The sequence below is a fragment of the Sciurus vulgaris genome, assembly GCF_902686455.1.
Source record: "Sciurus vulgaris genome assembly, chromosome: 7".
Lineage (NCBI taxonomy): Eukaryota > Metazoa > Chordata > Mammalia > Rodentia > Sciuridae > Sciurus > Sciurus vulgaris.
Window position 1 is genome coordinate 115,954,750 of NC_136467.1, and position 26,989 is coordinate 115,981,738.

At 54.0% G+C, this 26,989-nt stretch overlaps 1 protein-coding gene across 2 annotated transcripts in view; it reads left to right on the forward strand.

Annotated features, from left to right (window-relative positions):
* Positions 1-26,989, forward strand: part of TFEB (transcription factor EB) — a 43,033-nt gene that overhangs the window by 8,206 nt on the left and 7,838 nt on the right. The window contains exon 1 of one of the 2 annotated variants that reach the window (XM_079148437.1): positions 26,092-26,181. The exons of the other annotated variant lie outside the window; for it this stretch is intronic. The gene's annotated coding sequence lies outside the window, so the exon portion shown is untranslated. Of the gene's footprint in view, positions 1-26,091; positions 26,182-26,989 lie in introns of those variants that run through there. 2 annotated transcript variants of the gene reach the window in all.

Consider the following 26,989-nt stretch of genomic DNA (forward strand, 5'->3'; position numbering starts at 1 on the left):
TCTCTCCTGCTCTCTGTTGTCCCTTTTCTCCATTCACTATTATTTCTTTTTCTCCTTCCTTCTTTTAGTGTGTTCAGGGGGTGGCTCAGGTGCCTTTCCCAGAGTGCACCTCCAGGTTTCACTCTCAGGGGCCCAGAGGTAGGATGAGGTGGCCTGCAGGTGCCTGGACTACTGCAACTTCAGGCCTTTGGCCCGGAAGGGGTTGATGGTGGCTGGGCCATCCTGAAGGGGGTGGTAGGTGAAAGAGGCTGTGGTAGCCAGGTCCTGGAGGCTGAGACACAGCCAGTAACCTGGGCCAACTAGTGGAGGGCAGCCTCACAGACAACCCCAAACATCACTGTATACTGCAGCCCTGTGATCCACTGGAGGCTCCTGACCAGATGGGGTGCCTAATTACAGTGTTCTTCAAAAACCAGGTGCGGGAAGAAATTAGAACTTCTGTTTATTTATATCTCATCCTTTTCTTTATTATGAAATATAATATAGTTGCCAAAGAGAGCATAAATATATGTGTGTAAAAGTGAACCCCTAGGAAACCACCACCCAGATGAAGAAGCAGAATGCGGCTTGAACTCCAAGATCAACGTGTTCCCCTCCTCTGGGATGGCTACTATCCTGAGTTTTATGTAATCATCTCTGTGAGTCTCTTTATCATGTAACCAGCAGTAACCACTATCCTGACCTTTATGATAATCGGCTCCTTGATTCTCTTTATCACCTACCCTCCTGTGTCTGCAGCCCTTAGCAATAGGGCTTGGCTTTGCGTGACTTTGAATTGAATACAGATGAGTGACCCTGGATATGTTCCTGCCAGTTCAGATGCTTTTCCCACTCAATAGTGTATTGGAGAGAATCATCTGTGTGTGTTGCCTTAGAGTATTCTTTTTCCTTGCTGCACAGTATCCATCCTGCTATTGATAGACATTTGGGTGGCTTTTCTTTCTTGGCACTAAGAACAATACTGTAGGAAAACCCTTGTCTGTGCTTCCTAGTGCATTGGTACATAGATTTCTTCAGCGTGTATCTAACTGGGAGTGGGATTGTTCAAGCACAGGGCATGCAATGCATGGTTCAGCTTCGGTCAACATTTTAAGTGGTTGTATCAATCTGCTCACTGGCAGCTCCCCCGAGTTCCTGTTGCTCTGGATCCTTGTCAACACTTGGTGTTGTTGGACTGTTGAATTTCTGCCATGCCCAGGGGTGGATAACAGTAGCTCACCATGGGCTTAATTTACATTTCCATTGTCATCTTTTTATAGATCTGTTTTTGTTTATGTTCGCTCACGTGCCTAATATATTTAAACATTCACGGATATACATTTGGTCCTCTCTATGTATGGGTTCAGCATCTGTGGATTCAATCAACCTCAGATAAAAATTATTTGAAAAAAAGTTATCTTTTTCTGAACATGTTTCTGAACATGGACAGATTTTTTTTCTTGTCATTATTCCCTATATGATATAATATTACAACTATTTTATATCATTAACATTGTAGTAGGTATTATAAGTAATCTAGAGATGCTTTAAAGTATACGGGAAAGTGTATATAGGTTGTATGCAAATGCTGGACCATTTTATATAAGGGGCTTGAGCATCTGCAGATTTTACTATCCAAGGGGAATCCGTGTTTTGGGGATACCAAGCGATGGACTGTATAAGCAATTTCTAAAGAAGGCATATATTGAGAGTCCTAAAATTTTTTACTGATAGGAGTCTATGATCAAAATAATTGAAAGACCTCTGTAATACTGACTACCACAAAAGGGGCTGGTGTGTTGCTTGAGAATGGGAGTGAGACCAAGTGGCAGTGTCTCCCGGGGGCAGCTTCTTCCCAGAGATCCAGAGCTCACAAAGTACTCAGCACCCTTCAGACCCGCCTGCCTGAACATCTGGCAGGGGAGCTGGGGAGAATCCAGGGCTCGAGCCCTCGGCACATGTAACCTTCCACTGAGAATTGGCAGGTGTCTGTCTTAACTGCTTCTAGGGTAGTAGTTCTCGACAGGGGTGATTTGGTACCCCCAGGGGATATTTGGCAATGTCTGATGACAGTGGCTAGGGATACTACTAAACATTCTAAAATTCACAGGGCATCCCCCACAACAAAGGATTATCTGGCCCAAGCATCAGTGATGTTGAAGTTGAGAAACTGATCTAGGAAAAGAGGCAGGAAACAGATTTGCCATAAACTTGATGCATGGCCTCAGAGGAGTCATTTAAGTGCTTTAAGCCTCGGATTCCTTATCTGAAAATTGGGAGTAGTAAAGGTAGCTGCCTCTTCCCGAAATGGGGCTGTCATCAGGATGGGGAGATGGTGGGTGCACTGGCATTCGGGAAGCATTCCTGCAGGGCCCTGTTCAGGGGAGGAGGCTTCCCGACTCTGACTATTTCCTTGTCTGCCGAGCTAGAGGCCTCAGGTGATGAGCTGCGAGCCTTGGCCCCGGATCTTCCTGCTCCGGGGGCTGTAGGAAGCCACCCTGAGGGCCCCTGCCTTTTGATGAGGACTGCAGAAACGAAGGTCTCTCTGGGAGCCCTGGGGCCCAGGCAGAACTACTTCTGACTCTGTCCTTAGCTGGACAGGAGTCCAAGGTTGTGGGGTGATAAGAGGTGTTTATCATGTTCCTTATCTGAGGCCCCGTTGCACGTCCAGGGCTGCAAGGGGTGGGAGTCAGAGGTCAGCTCTGGGGGCTCTGTATACCCAGGCCAGGCTCCTGCTCACCTTTCGTATCCTTCCAGAGTTTGCTATCCCAGGGAGGGCCCAGATTGGACCAGAGTTGGGGCTGGTCCTCTCCAGGCCTCTCTGAGCTCCCTGTTCTGGGACTTGCCTCACCTTGTTGGAACTTTTGCCTTCTCCAGGAGCCATGGCCTACTCTTCCCCTGCTGCACTCTTCCTTCCCGAAGCATGCTCTCCCGAAAGGGCCTAGTAAACCCATCCACCTGGAGCTGCAGATGACTGATAACAGTTTAATGGCTGCCCGCCTTCTCAGCACTAGAGATGGGAAAGCCTTACCCATCTTACCACCAGAAAGAAGCACTAAATGCAGCCTCTGTCACATCTCTTTGACAGTGCATTTGAGAAATGTTTTGTGGGTCAAGGAAGCATGGAAATCACATATACAGCAAGAGTTTCCAAGCGAAAAACTCATGGCAGCTTGGATCTTCCCAAAGCCTCACAGAGTGACATTTGGTCTCCCATTTCAAAGGGGGCTAGAGAAAGACCATGAACTGGGTGCCCAGAGCAGAAGGTGGTAGGTGTGTGGTAAGCCAGGAAGGTGGTGAACTGTGGTGTTCTCTGGGAGGGACTGGCAGAAGACGTAGGATAGGGCCTGGTGGGATTCTGACTCCGGTGAAATCATGGCCCCTCTGTGTCCCTCCCTCTCTGTGACTGGGGCCCTTGAGGCCAGGCTGAGGTGGAGCAGCTATGAGAGGCTCTATCTGGGAGGTGGGCTTGCTCTGAGGCCTGGAGCACCCAGCTGGTGAGATTGGAGCCATCCGCCTCGGGTAGGCTTGGGGTGTGTGTGAGAGGCCTTGGGGCGTGCGGTTCCCTCTGTTCTGTGAGTAATCCTCGGCCACATTTGCAGCTCCCAGGGGATTGAGCAACTTCCTCTCGGGCTGAGGTGTAGGGGGCTGGGTAAGAAACAGTACCGGGGAAAATGAGGAAACTGGGGCCAAGGCCTGGGCTGGGGTAGGGACGTGGCCCTTGGCTCTGCCCTGCCCCCCCAGAGCCAAACCTCCTTCCAGGGGCTTCCTTGCAGGACCCTGCCCTCTCCCAGGTATGTGCAAATGTGTGTGGTCTTCAGGGAGGTGGGTGAGTGGGACCAGGCCTGCCGGCTGCACTGGCATCAGTGAGTCTTTCCCCGCTGGCAGGAGAGGCCCTGGCAGGAGTACGGCTGGGAGTAGGTAGGGACGAATGGAAGAGCAGGGGGTCCAAGTGCGCAGCCTCAGAGAGGAGCACAGGGCAGTGCAAAACATGGGAAATTGGGAGGAGGCCAGAGCCTGCCTCAGCTTCCTTACCTCCCCAGCTTGTTTCAAGGGTCAGGTGGAAAGGTCATTTAGCATGGCCAGGCCAGGCCACAGCAGATCCCACTTCCATCGGGGCTGGGAACAGACCCTGTGTAGAGTTGGTGATCATTGTGCCTACCTAGTGGATGCTTCCTGTGATTAGAAGACAGCTTACAGGAAGTGCTTAGAACAGAGCCTGATCTCCGCTAGGTAAGCACTCTGCCCAGGTTGACATTTTACCTATACGGAGTATGTTGGTATGCAGGTGGCAAAAACCACCCAGGCTCTTGGCAATTCCTTTTTTTTTTTCCTTGCACTGCTGGGGATGGAACTCAGGTAGGCAGGTGCTGGAATGTAGGTAGACAATTACTCTGCCCTGAGCGACATCCCCGGCCTGGAAACTTTGGTGGTGGGAGTCTGAGTTGGAGCTGGGAATCATGGTACTAGGTTCTGTCCCATGCCAAGTGCTGTGCCAAGTGCTTCACCTGTGTCAGCCCCTCCCTGCTTCACAGTTGCCCTTGAGGTGGATACCATCACCCCTAGTTTACACATGGGGACAAGGAGGCAAAGAGGGGTCCAGCAGCTTGCCCCAGGACAGCAATGTCAGTGAGGAGGAATGGAAAATGTTGCTCTAGGCCCTCCTTGTGGACCCCCCACCTTGCCCCTCTCTGGGTTTAGCTGGAGTTGGTGGGGTGGGGAGCAGGGCTAGCGGAGGGGAAGGAAGACTGGCCTGGAAGCCCTGGGATTTATTTGGCCAGCAGTGAATATGATTTAGCTCACAGTGAATATGAGTAGGAACCAGGGCCCAGGGCTCAGCCATTTCCTCCTATTGCCACGGCTCTGGGAGCCTCTTGAACTTTCTCCTGTCCTCCAGAACTGCTGCCCCTGCTCTGGTGGGTCTGGCCTGTGACCCGGCTCTAAGGCCTGAGCCCTGTCCAGGAGCCAGGAACTTTTCTACCACATGGGTCCTTGCCCTGGCAAGTGCTTACTTCAATCACGGCCTCAATTTCTCCATCTGTAAAGTGGCCAACCACCCTCTGGGTGGCAATGCCCAGCTGTGACCTAATGTGAATGAACCCGCTGCAGGAAGTGTGGAGAGCTCTGAGTGGGTTATTATTGTCGTCTCTAAGTCTGGGAGGGCTGGGGAAGGTCATGAGGACATCAGCTGCCTGGCTGGAGAGCCCCCCTGCCTCCCCACCCTGTGACCTAGGGCAGTGGGAGGAGCAGTAGGGAGAGGCCTATGACCTGTGGCAGGGTGGGGATGTCCCTGATTCTAAGAAGAGGTGGCCTAGAAAGAAATTCAGAGGATGACACTCAGGTCTGGCCTTGGTCTGGCCTAGGTCTGGGAACTCCCAACCTCCAGAGCTGCACCCTGCATTGAATCCCCTACAGAACCCAGCTTGGGGGTCTGTGCTGTGTGGTGGCAGGGCAGTGCTCCAGCACTGATTGGCAGGGGCCTGTTTCCAGGAAGCCGCGGGTGGCTTCCAACCTGCAGGGCACTGCACCCAGAGGCTCAGGCATGACCTCCTACCATACGTTGCGGTGCTGAATGAAAAGGTCAGGTATACTGAGAACCTACTGTGTGCTAGGCACTCTGCTAAGCTCTTTTGTATATTTGCAAATTTTAAACTGAAGCCCAGAGAGGCCAAGTTCTCAACCAAGTTCACTTAGCTAGTGAGTGGTGAAGCTGGGCTGAGGCTGGAGTTTGGGATTCAGACTACCAGAGTTCAAATCTGGATGATTATTAGCTATGGAACCCTTGAACAATGACTGAGTTTCTGACTCTTAGTTTCTTCCTCTGTGCCTTCTTCAAAGGTTGGTTGTGAATAGTCAATGAGATGAGGTCTATGACTTCAGTCATAATAAGGGCCTAATAAATGGGACTCACTTTATTTCTCTCCCGTAGCAACAGCCTGCTGTGGAACTCTGGGCTGGTTGTCTGTCTGCCAGGCCCCAGCTTTCTTAGTTGTGTGATATTGGGTGCTGACCCCTTCCTTGTTCCTCTTAGTAGGGTTATTAAGGATCAGATGAGATCAAAGTCCTGGAAGGGCCTGGGGGGGGGGGGGGAGTCCTTCAGCAGGACCGAAGAACTAGACTGCTTGAACCCCCAGGGCTGCTAGGAACTTTCCAGGGCTTGCAGCGAACTGCAGGTCCCGATGCCCTTTGTTTGGACCTGTTTCAAGCTTTCTTATCTCCTCTTGACCCCTGCAGGCATTTGAATTAGTGACCCTAAATCCACTCCAGGGTTTCCCAAGAATTTTCTATGTAAGGGATTGGTGATTAAATAGGTACAGGAAGGTGGGAATCACCAAATCCAAACCCAAAATGGAAACTAGGGGTGGGAGGAATGGGGAGGACGATGGTCAAGGTGCAAAGCCCTCAGTTAGGAGAAATAGTTCTTTTTTCCTTTGAGCTATATTGAACAGCATAGTGAATGTAATAAACAGTGTGTTGTGCATTTCAGAATTGCTGAGAGTATATTTTGAATGTTCTAACTACCAACAATGATAAGCATTTGAGGTGCTGGATATGTTAATTAGCTTGTATCTGATATTAATTACATCGTATCCATATATCGTAACATTCCTTTGTACCCCGTAAACATATACAACTATTTTTAAAAAGCAAAATGAAGTCTGGGGTATATAGCTCAGTGTTGGGGTGCTTCCTGAGGGTTCTGTATCTTTTTTTTGGCCCCCTTCCTCCGTGTCCTGATCCCTCGGGCATTGCTGGGAGGTGGAGCTATGCCCAGTGTGTGGCCCCTGGAAGACTCTAAGGCTTCATCCCAGTAGCAGAGCCACAAGCAAGTTACTTCCGTGTTCTGGGTGGGGTCTTCTCACTTGTAGAAGAAAGCCCATCCTGGTGTGTGTCTGCTCTAGCCTTCGGGAGGCGTGTCTCTGACACCATGTGTGAACACACTGTTACTTTTCACCCCTATACAGGTGTCTGTTAGGCTAACAATTCTTGTAACTTCTGGGGGCTGTGAGGACATGAAAAAATGCTGGAGGCCCCGACCATGGGATCTAGTGTATTAAGACTCCTATTTTGGATTCACCCCCATGTTTGACGTATATTGCTGCCCCTCTCTGGTCTCTCTTGCCCTGATCACCTCTGGGGTGGCCTAGTCAGGCTGGCTCTGGGGACTCGTTCCACATGTGAGACCTGAGGCATGATGTTGAGCTTGTTCTCTGCTGAGAGCTGGTGTTAAGAGGCGGGAGGAAGCTCGTGTCCTGGTGCCTCAGCTCAGCTCTGCTGTGAGAGGGTGGTCTTCAGCTTCTGCCTCTGGTGCTCCCACCCTTCATGGAGGGGTGCTGGCCACTGGCTATACCAAGAGTGCCCCACGCCCCTGGGGTAGGACTGCTCCAGACCTGCTGGCTGTGGCTGGTGGCAGGGGGGCGCTCCCAGGGAAAGGCCAGGAGGTGCCAGGCTGGGTGGGGAGGTGGGAGGAGGTGGTGCCTCCCTGGCAGAGACTGTCCTCTCCCGGAAGGCTGTTTGCCCACGTTATTCTTAGCACTGACTCATTATAGATTCTATTTTTAGTTCTGTTTCTAAGTGTCACCAACATCTGGTGCAGCCAGCACCGATGGGGATGGGGTGGCAGGGCGACCCCTTTGGGTATTTCTGGGGACTGAAGGAGAGTGGGGACAGTCTTCTACTTCTTGGACTTGCCACAACTTGAAGCTCAGCATGCAGGAGGTGCCCTGTCCATGCCTGGGTGTTGATGGCTCCCTCATGAGCTTGTCACTCCAGCTGTAGCTCCTGAGTGGGAGAGGGGGTGCCGTCCAGCTGGAGAGCCTGGGCCAAAGGCGTTCACCCAATAGGCTTTCCCATGTCCTGCCCGCTTCTTTAGGTGCAAGGCAGAGATCACAGCCCTAGGCCACAGGCAGGATGTACACTGGGCCTGAACTCATGAGGTTTATTGGGAGAGCGCTCTTGCGTCCCTTTCCCACATGTGAGCTGGGTGCCACTGCCTTGGGAGTTGTCAAGGACAGCTTGGCTTGAAAGTGTGGAGGGGCCAGGCTGTGGCTGGCCCTGCTCTAACTCTCCCCTGCGAGTCACAGACCTTACGTGCTCCCTCTGGGCCTCTGAAACTTCGGGAAGCCAGAGAAAACTGTGGTCTTCAGACTCTCCCTCAGAACCCCAGGAGGTGACCTGATGGCTGTCTGGGAGTGAGAAGAGGTCCCACCTGGGGTCTCGGTGGTCTGGCCCTCCATGGAGCTGCTTCATTCTTGTGTCTTACATATCAAGGTTCCCGGTACATTTCGACTGAGAACAAGGTTCTGCAGCTGGAGCCAGCCTGGGATTCTGGTGGGTGACTTCCCATTCTCTTTGTCATTCTGTTCTGTGCCCTCCCCCTGAACACTGACTGGATCGTGTGTGGGCACTGAGTGCTCGGAGTGCCAGGCCCCCTCGGGGTGTGGAGGCCTGGAGGAGGCTATTCTGGGATAAAGCTTTGAGTGTGGCCCCTGTCCTCACTGCACTCTGGGGACTGGGCTGCCCTGAAGACAGCACTCAGTCCCAGAAGCCAGGTCTTACACGAGGAGTGGTGATACCATCACATCCAGCATGTGGATGGTGCCCAAGAAGTATTTGAAATAAATGAATGCAGTGGAGCCAGGTGTGGTGGTGCATGCCTATGATCCTTGCTGCTCGGGAGGCTGAGGCAGGAGGATCTCTAGTTCAAGGCCAACCTGGACCACTTATCAAGACCCTGTCTAAAAATATAAAATAAAAAGATTGGGGGATGTAGCTCAGTGGCAGGATACCTTGGGTTCAATCCCCAGCCCTGCAAAAGAAAAGTAAAAAGGCTAAAGTGATACCAGCTCAGCATGCCTGGAAGCAGTTCCTCTGAGCCTGTCGCATCTGCCCCGCCTGCCTCCTCTCCCCTCCCAACCCCTCCCTCCTCCTCCCCTGTCGCTGCTTTGTTGGACTAGCCTGAAGCTCACTCAGTTCTGGGTTCTGGACTCAGCCTTGGTCACAACCCTGAACAATGACCCTTCCCCAGTCTGAGTCTCAGCTTGTTCATCTGTGACATGAGCTTCTGAAGGCTCCTGCAGCCTCCCACAACCTCTGTTCTCAGGGCACAGGGTGATTTCTGAGGGTGGATGTGGACACAGTCCTGGCCTGACTGGTCCTCTTCTCCTGACAGAGCAGGTGCCCTCAGAGCCAAGGCATTCTGAGACTGCACTGCTCGGTGCCTGAAGGATGGAGCATGGCCCGTTGTGACTGGGGAGCTGGGGTTATGGGTGTCAAGGGATGGGTGGCCATTTAGCTGTGTCCACCGAACTGAAGTCACCACTATGACGTTTAAGTGTGGCCTTCAGGGAGCATGGGCAACAGCCTGTAGGGCCACACAGTTGTCACTATGACTGGGTGTAAGGGAGTGTGTGAAATATCATCAAGCCAACAAGAGAGCAAGGCTGTTAACTCCTGTTGCCAGGTGCTTCCCCAAGCTCTGAGGAGAATGGAAAGCGATTTCAGCAGAGGGGCCTTCCCCACCTGGGCCACAGTCTGAGGAACGAGATGGCTCTGCTTCTGTTTCCCTGTCCCCCTCCTCCTTTGCCTCAGACCAGCCTCTCCCTTGGGGTGAGGGCCTGCCTTTACCTGGAATTGGATGCCCCTCAAGGGCATTTCAGAGGGTTGGGCTGATCCCACCTGCAGCCAAAGGAGTCAGTATGGGGACCAAGAGGGCATCAAGCCCCCAGATCCTGAGACAGGGCAATCCCTGCCCCAGCGGAAGTGGCTCACTGGAGCCCAGGCCGGGACGCTGTGCTCAGCACCATATACCAGTCCAGTGGTTTTCCAGCTTGAGAAGATCTGCCAAGGAGGGGTGAGGACAGCTCCACCTGCCCACCGATCAGCTGCCATTCTGGCTACAGCCATCTGGTGACTCATTCCCCTGGGGAGTGAGCCAGAACCCTCCTGGGGCACCCAGGGTCCCCGTGCAGGCCGGCTGGCTAGAAGTCCTGGATGCCTCAGAAAACCTGTCCTGAGCCCAGGGCCTGCTGGGGAGAGAGGAGGAAGGCCCTTTGTTCAGGGGGCAGGGGCCAGGAGTGTCAGCCAGGCTCCTTGTATCTTTTCATGCCCCTGCAGCCTTCACCCTCCCTCTGGTCACCTGGGAGGCTGCAACCCCAGATTATGTAATGGGTCCAAAATGCCTCTCTAGTGAGCAGCCATGGGCCACTAGACTCAGGAGTCCCCATTCCCCAGTGGCTGTTCAGAGCAAGTTCCTCAGGCGCAGAGGAGGAGTGGGTAGTGCTTGCCCACCCTTGGCCTGGCTGTGCTGCCTGGGAGGGGGTGGGAGGCTCTCTCCAGGGAAATGAATTCTTGGCCTGACCCCAGATGCCAGCCTGCCCAGCCCCGCTCCAGGGTAACACTGGGTGCACACACAGCCCCATTGTGTGCCTGGGCCCTGTGCCCGCCGCAGGCCTGGCACCAGCTCTATCAACAGCAGTGGCTCCGACAACTCCTCAGCAACCCCTGCCAGGGACTGAGCCCTTGAGCCCCTGGTGAGGAGGAAGGAAGGAGACCGGTGACTGGGGGGAGTGTCCTGGGGGAGGGGCCAGGACCACTAGGATAGTTAAGAGCAGGGAGACTCACCCACATCCACAGAGGGGACTGAGGTATCAGGGCTTTAGGAACTTGCCTGGGCCTTGCAGCTAGCAGAAGAGCTGGGGCGGGACCCCGGCTGCCTTGAGCTCGGTGCCTGGGCTCCGACGCCATCCTGCTGCTCACTCAGCCTGCAGGCCGGCGCTCCTGAGAAGGCAGGCTCCTTCCCAACAGTGGAAGCAAGTCAGGCTTCTTTCTGGGATGTCCGCATCCCCAGGGCAGAAGGGGACAGAGGAATGGTAGGGTCTGATGTCCCCGTGTGCCTGTGTGAGTGAGATAATCAATGTTTAAGCATGGTACTGTGACTGGGCAGGCAGGGCAGACCTCCAAAGAAGATCAACCTCTGTGCCTCTGTTTCCCTGCTCTACCCACACTGTGTATTCCCTGTGCCTCCTGGAAAGCAATCGGAAGGTAGAGGTGTGGTCAGGGCGGGGGCTGGACCCCTTGCCTAAGCTCCACAGGCTGGCCAGGAAGCCCCCTTCTCCAGCCCCAGTGCCCCAGGCAGGAATGTGGGGTTCCTGATGCTTCTCCACTGAGAGCTTTGCCTGAGCTGCCCCGCCTTCTCAGCCTGAAGGGGTCTCTGTGTCAGTGAGTCTGCCAGCGGGCAGCCCAGCTACCAGCTGCGAGGATCCCACCTTTGTCTACTGCCCTGGGCCAAGGAGAGGGTGCCAGGCATGACCCTGGTGGGGTTTGCCCTGATTTTCCACTTTCCAGGCCTGACCTACTCCAACAGCCCTGACTCTCGAGGACTCGGCGGAGCTGATGGACCCCTCCCGCATCCCACCTTGCCATCCTGCCCACCCGAGGACTGAGGCCTGGCTCCCTCCTTCAGCACCACCTGAGCCCGCTTAGCACAGAGACGGGGCATTCTGTAGAGACCACAGGATTGTGAAATGCTGGGGCTGGGCCAAGGGAGTGGTGGGGAAGAGAGAAGCTGGAAGGGGACACCAAGGCTGGCTCCTTCTTAGCCCATCCTGGAGCCTCATCTCCTCCTCCAGGCGACCTGGCTCATCTTCCTCCAACAGCCAGTCAGTACCTCTTCCACCAAGGCCACCGGTGTGGGCATGGTGAGCCCAGAAAGGGCCCAGGAGAGTGCCCTCTGCCTGAGGCTGGTGGGAGGTGCCCAGGAGAAAAAGCAGGGGCAGTTTGCTAGCTAGAAATCTTGTGCCTCCGTTTTCATCTGCAGCACGGGCACTCTCATTGAGTTCCCTCCTCCCGGCTCGTTGGGAAGGCCCACGAATTAATCCATGGTGCCCGCAGGAACCGTTCCTGACAGACAGCTAAGGGGTCAGTGCAGGCTTCAGCAGTGTCGTGGCAGGAAGAGTGGCCCAGGGTAGAAGGACAATGTGTGATGTGGGTTAAGGATGTTTTTCCAAACTGAGGCAGCGGCTGCCTTTCTCCTTCTGTATTCCTGTGCCAGGCACAGAGCCTGGCTTGGAGCAGATGAAGCAATGTTCCCAATCAGAGGAGGGTGAAGTTGGGGTAGCTGCTTGTGCAGGAGCAGGTCCTGGAGCAGCACTGCAGGGAGGAGAAGCCTGGACGGCCTGGGGAGGGCCAGGCTGGTGGGCTGAGAGTGAGAGGGTCCTTGGCTGTGCCCAGGGCTTGCTGGGGGAGGCTCCTGGACACCCGAAAGGCTCGCCTCAGGAGTGAGGCCTTCGACTGGAGAGTGGTGGGGAGCCGTGGGGATGATAAAGCAGGGAATGACCTCTCCTTGTTGCTTGGTCCATTTTGTTTCTTGGTCTTCCAGGGCTATTTTTCCTCCATTTCTCCCAAGACAACACATCCTTCTCTGTAGTCTTCTTCCCTTCCATCTGAGGCTTGCTCCCACCCCAAAGGCCCCCCTCACTTCTACCCTTGCTCTCTTCTTGGCTTCCTCTCCTTGCCGGTGTGCCTGTCCTGCTTTCATCTGGCATCCCCTTCCTCTCCTGTCTCCCGACCCACCTCTGAAGTCGGAGTTGGGGTGGAGCTGGACTGGACAGGAGGGGAGTCTGGCGTGACATCACCATATGCTGGGAACTGGCGCACAGTTCCAGGAAGATTCCCCCATTCTAACACAGTCCTGTGTATCCTTTAGGGAGGGACCCTCCCCCAATAGCATGACTAAGCTCATTAGAAGGATCTTGCTTTACATTTGTCATCCTGATAAATGAAAATATAAGTTTCTGTAACAGATAAATTAAGAAGTCATGGAATGTCATTTTTTGCTTATAACTCTAGTGGAAAGGAATATTGAACCAGATAGGAACCAGACTATAGACGATGAATGTGTCCCTTCCTTCTCCTTTGAGACATCCACCTATCTATGCATCCGTTATTCATCCATCCATTACATACAAGCATCCATCCATCACTACATTCATCCACCCAGTGTATATAGCCATCCATTCATTCATCTATCCATTATTTGATATCCTCAAATAATTTTTGACCACCTATCCCATGCCAGACACTGGATTAGATAATTTACATTTAATCACATAGAAACTCTTCAAGATGACCACTGTTCTCATTTTACACATGAGGATACTGAGATCTTATGAATTTAAGTAAGTTGTTGAAGGTCACACATCTAGTAAGTGACAGATTGGAGATGGAGCTCTACCTTCAGAACATGTGCTCTTAGTGTTGAGTCAGAGGACCTCTGTTGATGTCCCCAGTACCTCCTTCTGAGTGTGAAGCACAACAGGTACTTCATTACAACTGGGCAGGTGACTGCCCATTAGTCAGTCAGGAGCTGAACCTTCTGGTGCCCTCCCTCTGTGTCTCCATCGGAACCTGGTGCAGCTCACAGCATCCTGGGGGTCAGCTTATGCCCCTGTTTGTCCCCAATAGGAGCTCTGCCAATGCCTGCTTTCTGGAGAGGGGCCTCCTTCTTCCCTTCGGCTCTACCTGCTTCCCCCCAGACCTCCTAGCCTCATAATAAAATGAATGGGGAATGCTGGGATTCTGTAGCTCTGCTCGGGAGCAGCCCGGGGATTGAGGTCAGGTGGGCCTTTGAATCCTGGTCAAACCCTGGTAGCTTTGGTTTCTTCTCCACACCACTTGCAGCCCTGGCAAGTCCTGTTTCTTCTCTCCAGTTCCCCAGCTCTTCTTCTGAGGGCAGTCTTCCCTTCCCACAGGCAGGAAAGTTCTGGGTGCATATTTGGGCCCTACATCCAGCACCCCCATCTCTCCCTATGATTGCTCCCATGCTGCCTCTCAGCTTCTCCACAGGTGGGCCAGCTCCTCTTCCCCCACCCCCATTTTAATGGGGGGGTGTACCAGGAATTGAACTCAGGGGCACTCAACCACTGCGCCACATCCCCAGCCCTATTTTGTGTTTTATTTAGAGACATGGACTCACGGAGTTGCTTAGTGCCTCGCTGTTGCTGAGGCTGGCTTTGAATCACAATCCTCTTTCCCCAGCCTCCTGAGCTGCTGGGATTACAGGCGTGTGCCACCATGCCTGGCTTCCCCGTCCCTTTTATAGGCCGTTCTCTAAGCTGTTAGTGTTAGCTACTCAGATGGGCATTGCCTGCTCTGCCCCCAGTGGCCAACACAAGGATGTGAGAGCAAATAGTTTATTTGGGGGTTCCCCCAGGGAGCACCTGTTATAGCAGGATCTGTGAGACAAGGCAGGGCAGGGGAGGGAGCCATGAACTGCATGTTGAGGAGAAGGTGACTGCTGTGGGCACCCTTGGCTCCTTCTCCCTGGGGGTCTCACAGGACATGCTTTAGAGTTCCCAGCAGAGGGATTGGGATCTTTGTATAGGGGGTCCAGGGTGGTATTCCATCAGCCCTGGCAGGTAGAAGTGCTGTGGTAGGCAGCCTTGGGACAGTGTGTCCAGGGGATGTGGGGCGGGGGGAGAGGGGCTCTGATGGCTTGTCCTCAGCAAGCCCCCGCCTAGTGGTCTGACCAGCCCTCTCCCCACAGCCCCTCTGTCTGTGTACAGGCGGCTTCCCCAGGCAGACCTTCCTCTCTGGCCCAGTCACCAGGCCCACAGTTGCCTCGGACAAAAAGAGGAAGCCATAGGGCCTTCCTCGGTGTGTGAATGTGGTGCCCTGCTGCCCGGCGCCTCTGTCCTTCCAGGCCACCGTGCTCCTTCCTCTCCTAGGAGCTGCCCACGTGCAGGGTGCACAGCCTGGAGCTATCAGTCCCGTCCAACTCCAGCATCCTGAGACTGTGATTGCAGCGGTTTTCTGACTTCCTTTCCTTTATCTCACTGCCCATTTCTTCCCCCAGCCCCGTGGCTGCCACGTGGCTGCCCATTAGTCAGTCAGGAGCTGAACCTTCTGGTGCCCTCCCTCTGTGTCTCCATCGGAACCTGGTGCAGCTCACAGAATCCGGGGGTCAGCTTATGCTAAGGCACCCCTGTTTGTCCCCAACAGGAGCTCTGCCTGCTTTCTGGAGAGGGGCCTCCTTCTTCCCTTCGGCTCCACCTGCTTCTCCCCAGACCTCCTAGCCTCATACCACAGGTCTCCCACCTTCTGGAGTGGAGGGAACAGCAAGAGTTAAAAAAGAGGGAAGTGGTGTAGGTAGGGCCCCTGTGTGGGGGCAGGTGCGGGGGTGGGCCAGAGCCCCTGTGTGGGCTTGGTGGCATATTCCCACTGGAAACTGCCCTGGGCCAGGGGCAGTCATGCTGGATCCCAGTTGCTATGACTTGTCTCTCCAGCTGCCACCTGCCGCCTTTCCCCTTGACACTTCTACTGCCATACCAGGTTTGGGCAGGGCGTGTGTACCAGGGTGGCAGGGCAGGAGGGTGTGCCTGTTCTGGCCAACCCCATCACTTCTGATGTTCTCTGCAGCTGACTAGGAGCATCCACTCGCACCCAGGTGGCAGGTGCATAAAAAGGTGGCTGTACTTATTCCAGGGTGGGATGTTGGTGCGACTGTGGGAGGGACAGAAAGCTGGGGCTGTTCATTCTGGCAGGTTCAAGCTTAGGCATCTAGATCCAGGAAGGAGGTCCGAGGCACCTGCTGCCCGAGTTTCCCCACTGGGGGAAAGTGGAGCGGCTCTGAGCCTTGGAGCTGGGGAGACAGAGGGCACGCAGATAAAGGTAATTACAGGGGAGAGCAGTTACTGATGCTCTGCCCCCATCCAGCACGTGCGCTCCAGGTCCTCCACTCTTCTCTGTGTCTTGGTAAGGGCGAAGGTGCCTTGTGGTGTTTAAGAACAAAAGTGGGGGGATGTGGAAGGGTCCACAGGAATTTTGGGGAAAGACCTTCATGTTCCTCTCGTACCTGTGTGTGCCCTGAGGAGATGGTGGCAGGTGGTTGGCCGGGATAGATCGTTGGAATGTTGCTCTAGGAGGTCAGTTCTTTGGGGGGCAGGGCAGGGGGTGACTTTCAGGGCAGGTGTCCTCAGGCTTCTCTGGCTAATGGGGTGGAGAAGCCAGCTGAGTGTCCCCAGCAGAGCAGGAGCTGAGCAGAGTTCTGGGTCTGGGGGACGGACCTCCCTGGAGCTGGGCATGCTAGGCCTGGGATGGCACCCAGGCACTGCAGCTCTCTGGGCTTGGTGCTGCAGTTGACCTCTCTCAGATCCCAGCTCCTGGCGCGCAGGGCAGGGAGGAGGTCCCGTGGGGCAGGGGTGCCCAGGGAGGGGAGAGAGCTCCTCAGTGGGGAGTTCTGAGCTACTGCCTGTGGTCGTCTGATGGCCTCAGCCTGCTCTGGCCGCCCAGGCCTGCCCCCACCAGGCGTGAGTCACATCGAAAGCAGAAGCTGCCAGACACTGCACCGGGTGAAGCGAGGCAGAACCACTGTGCTATTTTGGAAGCTGGTTAATTCCCCCCCTGTCCCTCCACCTCCCTGTTCTCAGGGCTCCCACCCTCTCCTGTTCTCTGCATTCGCCGTCCTTTGGGGACAGTTGGGATGGGACTCAATTTCCCAGCATGTATGTGGAGAGGGCACTAAAATCTCCCCTTGCCATACCCTCCTCCCTGGCCAGCAGGTGCCTGCTTCTTGGGGAGCAGCCCCTGGCGGGTGTTGGGGGGCAGAGTGCACCCTCCCGGTGAGAGCTGGCGGCAGGGTGGCCCTGGCAGATGATGTCCTGCCTCTGAGCACCACCCCTCCCCCTGGCCATCTTTGGCTGCCCTCGGACCAGCTGTCAGCTGTTTCTACCAGGGTGTGAGCTGTAAGAGCTTCAGGTGCTCCCAGCAGCGAACCTTAGAGGGTTAAGAGGGATTTCCGGACCTTAAGGGGAGATATTTTAGGGCCCAAGGGCCTTTCCAGAACCTGTGAAATCATATGCCCTACAACAGCCACAGTAGATCCTCTAGTTAATGACTCTTTCTGGGCCATCCTAGACCTGCCTGGGGTTCTGGCCTCACATTTTAGGGTTTCTTTGGCACCCACATGAGCCTGGGGGCCTGGCAGAGCAGCCTGTAGCAGTGACAGGGTGACAGAGGCCCATGGGTGTGTGTTCCTGAGCTGGAGATGGGATGTTGGAGATGTTGGAGAGCCACCGCTTGTCCAAGGGCAGCGTGGACAAGGGTCCCTGCCTCTCCTGCAGTTGTGTCCTTGGGGATAGGGAGGGCTTTGCCAGTGTCTGGTGGGAGTGTTCTTGAGAGTTGGGCACAGCCTCTGCTGTGTGTGGCTGTGTCTCAGGGCACCCTAAAGTCAGAGCACCACCTGGTCGTTCGTACCCCTGTGATGTAGTAGGTGTCTGTTCATGCACTGAGGAGGAGGAGTCATCACCTGGTGACCAATTAAAATCGGGTCCTTGCCAGCCTCAGGTGAGTGGGCCTTGGACTTCTCATTGCTTGGATGGAGTTGGGGTATAGGCAAGTGGGAGGGAAGGGGAAAACAGTGTGGAGAAGAGCCTGCCACAGGGGCTTCGGTGTCCCCGAGCCTCCTGTGTGTTCACCACACACTGTCCTTGAGGTTGGCAGCCCTCCCTGGGAGCTGTTCTGTGGAAAAGCCCCGGAAGATGTACATGTGACAAGGAGCATCTCCACGTGCAAGAGATGGTGTGAGAGTGGGTGTGTCTCACTTGGCCATCTGGGTGACTTTTCCAGTGGTAGCCATCCCAGCTTTTAGGCTGTTCTGCATAGACATTGACTGCTTCCTCCTTCTGCTTGGGCAACAGCCCAGTGCCCAGTGAGGCCACCAAGCACAGAGCCAGCATGCAGCCCTTCACTCCAGTCTCCACTTAGCTCTTCTTGGGCCCGAGAGGCAGGGCTCTTTGCTCAATTTCACTATGGGATTCAGAGTACCTTGTCTGTCCTTTAAATTAGCTCTATCCTCCTGGGGCCTGCATCTCCCTGCTGTTTCTCCCACGCGTCACCAATTTCATGCTTGGAACCAAGTCCCCCAGCAGGCAATAAGTAGTTTCTTTATGGTGCCCACAAGTCTCATGGGTGATTTGTTCAAGTCGGTCTTCTGACTCTGTCAGCCTGGGCTGGGGCCTGGGAGAATTCCCAGTCGGCACCCAGCAGCTGTGATGCCTGAAGATCATGCTTTGAGTAGCAAGGACTTAAAAGGTCCCTGCCATCTAAACTCCACACAGGTGGACAGGGTCACCAGGCAGGGAGCTAACACTCCCAGACCAGGCATATCATACACTTTCGCTCCTCTTACCTCCTCTCTCACCCTGAGAAAGGTGGAATGACTGCCATCTATTGTACCAGCGGGGAAACTGAGACTCTGAGAATTTAAGCACCTGCCTTTTAGTTGCAGCACATCTCTGGTAAGAGGCAAAGCCAGATTTGAACTCTGGGGCCTCAGTGTCCATAGGGGCTAACCTACCTATCATCCTTGAAAACATAGCGCCCTTTGCTCACAGTGGGAGGGGGCAGGCTCAGTTGGGGAGAGAATACCTACAGTCCCAGCCTCTGAGTCCTTCCCCTGTCCTCAGACCCCTTCCTGTCTGAGGAGCCATCTGTGAGCTGGACCCTCTCCCTCCATGCTCTGCACAGTATTCCAGTGCCAGATCATCAGAGATGACAACTTGATAGAATTCCCCTAGGCCCTCTCGTGGCCCATGTTAACTGCCTCAGTGAAATCAGATGTGTGGTCCTCAGGGCTCCTGTGCATGGATCCCCTTGGCGATATAGCAGAGAAGAGTGTCTGTAGGTAGGGATACCCTTGTCCTGGGGCATCTGGAAGGGCTGAGGGGTGCTTGGGCTTCTCTGGGACCTTCCATAGGGTTCACTGAGGGTGGCATAATATGGGAGTGGGGCAGGCTTGGGGTGCTGGAGATAGTAATTCATCTACATGGGGGTCTTTCCTGTGTCCCCTGGTTTCTTCTCTTGCTGGAACTGGTGGTGGTCACACACCCAGGAGAGGCCTGGACTTAAATCCCCACTTCACCATTTTTGAAGTGTGACCTTGAATAAGACATTTAACCTTTCTGAGTCTTGGTTTCCCCTCTGCCAGTGTTGTTGTTTGTCCATGAGGCATTTATGGGGTTGCATGAGGTCTAACAGGGGCCACATATTTAGCCAGTGCTGGACACACAGTAGGGGGTGCTTGCTGAACGAGTAACCCTGAATGAGAGAGTGTGTCCATCAGAGAGCATGGCCAATGGTCCTGTGTCTGCCCTAATGGGGGGGGGTGGACGCTCCAGTGAAAAAGATAATTTCTCTGGAAGCTTCCTGGTAGCTGGGGAGCCTGGTAGGTGGCCAGGAAACAACTAGAGAACAAAGCAGAGTAGACATGGGCAGGACACCGGAGTGGGTGCTACAGGAGTAGGGTGTGTGGGCAAGGAAGCGGGGTTCCAGTCTCCTGGTCCCACTCCAATGCAGGAGAAGGGGGCTGCTTGCTAGGGGGAACCTAAGACTGCAAGACGTGGGTAGACATGGGTGAGGGATTCAGCAACCTGTGTGTGTGAGAGACAGAGACAACAGACCAGCAAGAGGCAGAGACAAAGGGCATACGTGTTGTCTTGGCTGGATCCAGGCATGTGTGTCACAAGAATGGAGCACCCCAGGACCTTTCCAGCCCCTGCCCAACACCTACATGTCCCCCCGCCCTCGACTCCCTGTTCTGCCACTTGTGACAGTCCTCCTGGGTAGGCCTCGTGCACAGTTCCTGTGGTACAGGACGGGCGCCTTGCTGGTCTGGAGTGGCCTTTGAAGCTGTCTTCTGAGCTGCACAGTGGTCCCGCCTTGCCCCAGGCAGACAGGCTGGTCAGGCAGAGGCACCGGTTCCCACCCTTTCTTGTGGGATGTGAGCTGGGACTTGAGGTTGATGGACCTGGGCTGTGGGACCTGGAGGCCACTAAGCTGCTGCCTCTCCCTCCCCTCTCCTTCCTCTCCCTCCTCCCCAGTCCTGCTAGGGGCTCAGAGGGTTGAAAGCAAGCCTCAGATTGCGCCCACCCCGCCCTGCAGCTCCTGCAGTGGATGGAGTATGTCCCAGGTCCCAGGGTTGCTCTGCTGCACTGGTGCCATATGCAGACCCCTTCTGGAGCCTTGGCTTCTCATGTCATTCACTGTTTTCTGATCTTTATTCATCACAAACAGGAGTTGGAGCAACCCGTGCCAAGTGTTCCTACTTGGCAGAGCGATTCTATTGCATGAAAGACACAGAAGCCCACCCACATCTTGCATGGCAGCCTCTATGTGCTGTTGGAGATAGTGACATGGTGCTGGAGGTCAGACTACAACTGCCTCTGGGTGGGGTCCCCGGGGGGAGGGGCAGCCTTCCAGGGTCCGGGGTATGTTGTCTATCTCCACTAGGTGGCTGTAAAAAGGCAGCCAGCAGACTCCTCAGATCTATGCATTTTGCTGGGATCATTTGTACCTCAGCAAATCAGAAAAAGACCAAAACAATGAATTAAAAATATTAAAAGCATGTACCACTGCCCTCATTTCTGCTTCCCATACAAGAACCTTCCAAATCAAAAGTGCACACTTAACCTGGAGACTTCAGGTTGCTGTTTTTCAATATTGGAAGAAGCCGAAGGGCCCCATTGCCACCTTTCGTAACCTCTAGGGAGCCACTGGACCAGATAATATAACAACTTGTATTATTAAGTGTCTCCAATGTGCTAGGCACTGGGCTAAGTAGCCTGCCGACTTGGCATCCCTTTAGAATCCAAAGAGCTGAATATAGTTCTTCTCATTTTCCCAGGTCCACTGCTGCACGGTCTGTAAAAACCCACGGCTTCAGGAGAGGCCTTTCTGCCCCTGTCCAGTGAGGATGGGTAGAGACCACGCTGCACCTGCCTGGGGCCCTCAGATGGGTGTGTGGATAGACACGGGTGGATGAATGGAGTCTCTTCCAAAAGGATTAAAAGGAGCAGAAAGAGGGGGCTTGTGCAGGGACATTCCCAGTGGGCCTGGATGGAGTGACAGTGAACAGGGGCCACACAGAAGACATGTGGCTCTGCCCACACTTTCACCCTTGCAGAGGGTCCCACACCCAGCATCCCCCTGTAGGGTGCAGCAGCCTGTGGGAGAGGCGGACCCAGCTGTCAAGCTCTGTGGACTGATGGGGAGACGGAGGCCATGCCAGACATTGAGGTTCAAGGCCTGCACTTGAACCCAAGCGCTTTGGTCCCAAGTCCTCTGCCCTTCCCATGGAATCTTATGGGCAGGACTGAGGGCCCCTGGGAGTTGTAGGAGACCTCTCCACCCCAGCTCCATTGAGACTGGGGCCAAGCCAATGTCCCCCAGACCCCATGGGGCCCCATGGGATTTGGAGTGGCCTTCCTCTGCCACCTCCTCTGCCAGAGGGAGCTCAGAGAAAAACAGAACCAACCCTGAACCTGGAATCCTTCCCCCTCATCCCTTCCCAAGGCTGAGAGGCTCCCAGGAGGTCACAGGGTCCTGCCCACCTGGGCACTATTCAGGAGGCCTCCCTTGGTGGTCCATGTATTCACCTGGAACGGACTGGCAACTCCTGCACGATGGGAAGTTTGGAACAGATTCATTAGCGGGAAACCTCTTCCGACCACGGAGGCACAGAACCTAACAGGCGCCTGCCACTGGGCTCGCAGGCTTTGTTTCTTCCGTCAGCCGCCAGACGTGCTTTTCTGGGAACACAGGAAATTATCTCTGCCCTTTGAGGAGGGGTAGTTTTCTCTTCTCTGTTTGAGGGTTCCAGACAGTTCCATCATCTTGCACACCTGCTGGCCCAGGGCTGAATGGAAGAGATCAGCTGCCGAAACCTTCTGGTGGCTGGGGACTTCTTCAGAGGGAATCCCTAAAACAAAGTGTGCAACCTTCCGCCCAAGCGCGGGATGGAAGCCAAACTCCTAGCTCAGGGTTAGGGCGGGGAGCCAGACAGCAGGACCAGCCCCTCTATGCATCAGCTCTGGGACCTGGAGCAATAGCCTTTGCACTTGTGTTTCCTCATCAGTGAAGTGGGGACAGTCAGCTCATATTGCAAAGGACTGTGAATATCAAATATGGTAGTTCCCTCACAACTGGCACGTGAGAACTCCATTAGCGTGAACTGTTAGAAAAAAAGACACTGCATTCATTATAGAAAAGAACACCGTCCCCAAAGATTGAAACACGCACACACCCCCCTCCTAACTGCATCATCCAAAGAAGTCAGGGATCATTTTGTGTATTTTCTCCCAAGAGTTTCTTCTACTCATTTTTATAGTGATGAGTGGATTTTGTATAAAATTTTGCATGCTACTATTTGTCACTTGACATATTCTCATGGTGTTTATTGTAAGCACAGCACCATTGGGGGGACCCACTAACTTATTTTACTATCCTTTTGCTGGGACGTTGGGATTTAAAATTTTTTTTCTCTATATAACATGAAGTGCATCTGTTTGCATGAAAGTGTTTTGTGGGAGGGATCACTCTCTCCAGTGAGCAAATACAAATACATATTGCCAAAGTGCTTTATTCAAAGACATTGTACCGGAGAGAGGTACATACTAGCCATCTGTTGGAGGGCATTGTAAAGTCCTGATCATATTTGTGGGTGGTAGGAGTGAAAGTAATTTGCGAAGCTATGTAAGGTCTGCCTTCACTCTAAGATGATTTTTAAAAATGAAACAAATTGTAAGTGAGCTGCTGGCTAAAGATCTCAAACAAGACACCAACACCTGCAACAAATTGCAGAACATTCCGAGTCCCCCACCCGCCCAGGTCCTTCCTCGCAGCCACTCCCCAAGGCTACGTGAGGATCCTGACTTCTAACACAGTAGATGCATTTTGGCTGTTTTTGAACCTTATATGTGCAGATCGTGCTGTACGCATTTTTGTGTCTGGCTTCTATTGCAACACGGTGTCTGTGAGAGCCGTTGGTGTCGTGTGTGACAATATTTGTTTGCTCTCCTTGCCCAGCAGCATTCTGTTGTGTCACTGTGCCACACTTCTTTATTCATTTTTCTTTAATGGCTATTGGGGTGGATTCTAGTTTGGGCTCCTATCCATGGTGCTGCTGGGAACATTCTAGCAGATGTCCTTTGGTGAACACATGGGTGCTTTTCTGGCGGGCATATAAGTAAGACTGGATTCAGCAGATCACGGGGTCTGGGTCTATGTGCTTCAGCTTCCTGCTCCAATTTTTAAAGGATCACGTGGAAAGCAGAAAAATCCCCCAATAGTTCAGGCCCCACAAGCGATCGGGGGACGTGACTCAGCTAAAAGCGGTTTGAGTGACACTGCATGAAGACTGTGCCCCTCAGAAGGTTTATGTCTGGGGCTGCAATGAAAACCCAGCTGGGCCCTGTGTCCCTGCCTTGCAGCCCCAGCTGGCAGGGGGGTGCTAACCCTGATCCCGGTCTCTGCTGGCTCCTCCAGCTTCCCCGGCTGGCCCGAACAATCCTTGCACTGAGCAGAGTAGGACTTGGGCCAGACAGGGTGAGCTGGGGGTACCCCTTCTCCTTTGAGATGATTGGTAGCAGGTTGGACCCCACGCAGACCCCCAGAAGCTGTCCTGCCTCCTTCCCCCTTCATTAAGACTCACCAGAGCCACACCTGTGCACGTCGGAAGTCAAGAGCTTCACATGTGGAAAGAGAAACTGTATAAACCTATTCCCATTGGCCACCCTTTTTGTTGCCCTCCTCAACAGTTTAGGGTGCTGGGGGAGCCCAGAATATTAACTAAAGGATGGGGCTCTGAGCCAGGCTGCCTTGATCACCTCTCCATGCTGCTATTCACCTGCTGGACAACTTTGGGCAGGTCCCTTCACCTCTCTGCACTTCAATTTCTTCCCTGAAAAAATGGAGACAGTGGGGGAACTGTCCTCACTGGATTGTTGTGGAGAATAAATGAGTTAATGTTTGAAAAGCACATGGATAGCTCCAGCCCATGGCAAGCATTCAGTAAGCATGTCGCTCCCAGTATGAAGATCCTTCTAGTCTTTTCTACGCATATAACCATTTTCTGCCTAACTGGGCTCACACTGTTTTATACTACAGTCTGTTTTTTCCATTCATACTAACACTTTGCTCTCTTCTTTGGATGGCTGTGATGTTCCTCTTTGGGGTCTTCTTTCTCCTTGCCTTTCCTTCATGGGGTCCAGTAACTTCTCCCCATGCCCTCACCCCCATCCTGCCCACATATCTTAGGAAAGATTCTGACCCGGTTGTTCATACTGAGGTTTAAATGGCTGATGGGGAAGCCCACTCACAGACTGGATGAAACCAGCTCTGGCACCCACCAGAGAAGACCAGGATCCCCCTCCAATTATCCAATGCCCGAGGGCCTCTGGGACCAGTTCCACACACTGTGTCTCCTTGAATCCTCATAGTGGCCCCAGGAGGCAGGTGCTTTTCTTGGCCCCGCTTACAGAGATGAGGAAGGTAAGGCCCAGAGAGGTTCAGTCATTTTCCAGGGTCACCGGGTCAGTGCAGGCCGTCTGTGGGCCACTCGTGGCTAAGCTGGAACTGAGCACCGGCTGAGGCAGAGAGGTCCTGGGTGAGCAGCAGCAGGAAACAACTGGTGGGTCTTGAGGGCGCCCGTGGGGGTGGCCAGGCCACTGGGAAGGGCGGGAATTCTCTGAGGCAACAGACGTCCCTTTGGGAAGAAGTGTTACCTGGGGCGGGGGCAGAAGAGAAGGTTCTATCCTTGGTCTGAGTGTGGTAGATCCACCAGGCTCTGGTGTCCTGAACATGTGCATGTGGACCCTCACCAGGCCTGGAGAACCAGCTGGAGGGAGGGGCCCAGGAGCACACTGACTTCTCTGTCCCTTGTCCTGGCTTTGCTGGGTGTTAGGGAAGGCAGTGAGTGGCCCCCCAGGGTTGGAGAGTGAGCGAGCCGGCAGAGGGTAGGGGGTTAGCATGCCAGGGTATCTCCTGGACTACCCATATGCTCTAGAAGCCTCTCAAGTCCCTGCCTGCATCCCAGACCCCTCCCAACCAGACCACAGCCGCAGCAACCCCAGGCTGGGAACCAGGATAGGAAAGAAGACTGGAACTCTGCACGCTCAGAGGGATGTGACGGCCTTGTCAAAGAGGCAGGCAGAGCAGGGGAAAGCTTTGTCTACTGGTGTGCAGACTCTCCTCACTGTTCTCTCCCATTCTCCCCCAGGAGGGTCACACAGATCCCTGGCAGGTGGGGGAGGAGAGGGGTCAGGGATTCATGTGTCCATTTTACAGACGAGGTAACTGAGGTCAGCCCAGCCAGGGAGACTGAGCAGGGCCCAGCAGAGTTCTCACCGCAAGTCAGCTCCCGCCGGGCAGGGCCAGGCACCCAGCTCTTTGTCAGGGAAACAAGGATCTCGTTCTCCCCCGGCTCTCCCTGAGTCGGCTGGCACGGCCAGGCCCGGTGCCCCCACCCCCAAGGCCAACTGAAGTCAGATTGTCCTGGGAGGGGCAGCCCAGTGTAGCCCAGTGCAGCTGCAGGGAGCCGAATGGGCTGGGGTCAGAGCTGCAGGTCTGTAGGGCTAGTGTGCATGGTGGGCATGGGGATGTGAGGACAGGGACACCCCTCTGTAGGAGTGCAGGGAAGGGGGGTGAGCCCCAGAGGAGGCTGCAGCTGTGTGGCTGCCTCAGGATGGGGAGGTGGAGAGGCCTCCTTCCTCCTCCAGGGGCTGCCCTGCTCGGAGCTGGGCACAGACCCGGGGCTGAGGAGGCCTCTTCGTTGATTAATGGCCTAAAGGGAAGAGAAGGAAGGAGGGTGAGGTGCTGGACACTGTGCTTTCAGACTTATGGGGTTGGGAAGCCGCCCGTGGTGGTGGAGGGAGTTCTGGTTGGGAGTCAGGTGGCTTGGGTTCCATTCCTGGCTCTGGTCAACCAGCTGTGTAACCAGGGACAAGCTTCCTCCCCGCCCTCTATGGAGACCCTCCCTCCCCAGCATGGACCCAGAGCCACATTGCCTGGTACTGGGTCCCAGCACTGTCCCTTCTGCAAGACCCATTCCCGCCTGTGCCTCCGCCTCTCCTCTATCTCACAGGGCCTCTGAGGTGCGCATGCTCAGAACCTGACCCAGTCTATAGTAAATGCTCATAAGAACCCTAATCACTATTATTTCCATGATCCAGTGATTTTCACTGGATATTTGCCAGTACTTTCTGCTGACGCTGACTTGGTACAATATCTGTGTTGCTGCTTTCCTTTGTCTCTCCCTGAGGTTGGCTCATTCTTAGGAGCTTGGGAGGCAGCTCTGTCCTTCGGTCTACAGAGCACAGTGCACCCTGCCAGTCTTGTGCTGATCTGTATCTCACGGGTTCAGCCTGGCAGGTGTCTTGCACTGACACATTGTTTTCATTTAATACTCTCCCAAGTCTTCTGAATTAGAAACTGTTTACAAATGAGGAAACTGAGACTCAGAGAGATTGACTTGTCCAGGGTCACACAGCAAAGAAGTGACAGAACTGGGACTCGAGCCTGCATCTGCCCTAATTGAAAGCCCTTGCTCAACCACAAAGTCATTCTGCCTCTGGCAGAATCCCCAAGATGAAGACCCTCCAGCCTCTCCCAGTACCTTCCTGGAGTCTGGGGTGCCCTCAAGGGCTTTGCACCTCCCAGAAAGTCTCAGCCCAGGGCAGCTGGGTCCACCTGGCATGGTAGTTCACACCTGTCATCCCAACTACTTGGGAGGCTAAGGTAGGAGGATCACAAGTTTTCAGGCCAACTTGGATGAGACCTTGTCTCAAAATAAAAAGGGCTGGGGATGTATCCCAGTAACATACACACATGCACACACAGAAATTAATTTAAAAAAATCAAATAAATCACTGGGCATGGTGGCCCATGCCTGTAATCCCAGGGGCTTGGGAGGCTGAGGCAGGAGGATCTCAAGTTCAAGGCCAGCCTCAGCAACTTAGTGAGACCCTGTCTCTAAATAAAATACAAAAAAGGACTGGGGATGTGGGGCAGTGATTAAGCATCCCTGGGTTCAATCCCTGGTTTTAAAAAAAAAAAAAAAAAAAAAAAGGAAAGAAAAATCACTGGGTCCTACGTCCAACTTTTCATTTTGTGCACAGGGAGATGAAGGCTCAGTGAGAGGAAGCGACTTGCCTCGGGTTACTAGGTGAGCTAGGGACAG